Below are 2,222 nucleotides of genomic sequence, written 5' to 3' on the forward strand. Positions count from 1 at the left end.
AAAAGATAAGATTTTTTAACCTAACCATAATACTATAAATCTAAAAACCAATACCATAATACCTAAAATATATTATAGAATATCATAATAACACAATATGTTTAAAAGTTAACAATGATTTCTTCATACTGTTAAATATTCAATCAGAGTCAAATTCCCAACTGTCTCATAAATGGTAGCACATTTTTTTATTGACTCGACATTTAAATGAGGTCCATATATTGCATTTGGTTGCTATGTACCTTAAATTTATTTTAATATAGAGATTCCTGTCCTGTCTCTATTTTTTTCTTTTAATTTACTTACTGACGAAACTAGGCCATTTGTCCTATAGTGTCCTTCAGTCGGGATTTTGCTGATTGTGTCCCTTTGATACATTGTTTGACATGTTCTTCTTATCCCTATATTTTCTGTAACTTGGTAGTTGGCAATTAGACCTGGATACGGATGTTTAGGAAAGAACAATTCAGAGGTAGTGCAGTGGTCTTCTTTTAGGAGACATAGAATGTCTAGTTCTCTCTCACTTTCTCTCTGCCTCTCTTTTGCAACCATTAATGATTGTTGTCAACATCTATGATTTCCTTAGTGGTTGCATTATTCCTTCTTTATTTAATAGCAAGAATACTTTTAAAAAGAGAAACTTCCTCTCATCAATTATTTGGCTATCCTGAGATACAATTTACATAGAAAAGCAGGTCATACTTGATTCTTTCCTTTCGTTTTCCAGTTTGATTGTTTTTAAAATAGTGAATTGTTTTCTTAACATCCTCCAAAAGTGAACATTGAAGATTTTGGGGAAGTTTTATCATATCACAAACTCATGGATTTAAACGAACTTTATATGTTTCCATTAGTTCTCATTAATGGAAATTCTGTTTTAAATCTATCATATTGTCAAAGATCAAAAAGTTTGAAAACATACGGTGTTGGTGAGGCTGTGTAAAATGGTTCAACCTCTATGGGCTACAATTTGTCAACACAAAACAAATTATAAATACATTTCCTTTGATTCAAAGATTTTGATTTTTGGAATTTATCCTACAGATACACTCAGATATGTGTAAAGTGGCATATATACAAAAATATTAATTGTAGCCTTTGTTTATTTTAGCAAAAAATTAGAAAAAGATATTCATACACCCACGTTCATAGCAGCATTTTTCGCAATAGCCAGAAGATTGAAGGAACTCAAATGTCCATGATAGATGAATGGATAAGCAAAATGTGATATATACATATTCAGTGTTAACAAGGTAGAAAATTCTGTCACAAGCTACAATGTGGATGAAACTTGAGGACATTATGTTTAATGAAATAAACCATCACAAAAAGACAAACTGTATGATATCAGTCAAACTCATAGAAACAAAAGGTAGAATGGTGGTTACCAGGGGCTAGGGAGGAAGAAATGGGGAGTTGATATTCAATGGGTGTAGGTTTTAGTTTTGCAAGAAGAAAAAGTTCTGGACATTGGTTACACAACAATATGAATATACTTAATGCTACTGAGCTGTACACTTAAATGGTTAAAATGGTCGATTTTAGGTTATGTATATTTTACCACAATTAAAAATTTACAAACTTGTAGGCCATACTAAAATAGGTGTTGGGCTGAATTTGGCTCATGGGTCATAGTTTGGCAACTATGTTTGGAAACTAAGCCTGACTTAGGGTATTAAACTAAATACAAATATATATGCTTGTCGATACATAGAATTTGCCAGTACAAATATAGAAGAAGCTTATAACAGTAGTGGCTTCTGGGAGGGAAATTGGGTGTTGGCAGAAATGTGGGAGATTGACTTTTCACTGTATATTCTTGTAAATCCTTCTGGGGGCTTTTTTTGTGGAAAAATACTATAACATTAAATTTGACATTGCAATAATTTTAAAGTGTGCAATTCAGTGACATTAATTTACTTTTTAATATTAAAAAAAAGTAAAAGTAAAACTGTTGTGTAATTTCACCACTATCTAGTTCCAGAACTTCTTCATCACCCTCAATGGAAACCCTATACCCATTAAGCAGTCACTCCCCCTCTCCCCGTGCCCGTTAGTCACTGGAAACCACCATCCTACTTTCTGTCTCCATGGATTTATCTATTCTGGATATTTTGTATAAATGAAATCATGTGATATGTGGTATTCTGTGTCTGGCTTCTTTCATTTACCGTAGTGTTTTTAAGATCTAGCCATGTTGTAGCTGGTCTCTGTACTTCATT

Source organism: Pteropus vampyrus, unplaced genomic scaffold, assembly GCF_000151845.1.
Source record: "Pteropus vampyrus isolate Shadow unplaced genomic scaffold, Pvam_2.0 Scaffold15, whole genome shotgun sequence".
Lineage (NCBI taxonomy): Eukaryota > Metazoa > Chordata > Mammalia > Chiroptera > Pteropodidae > Pteropus > Pteropus vampyrus.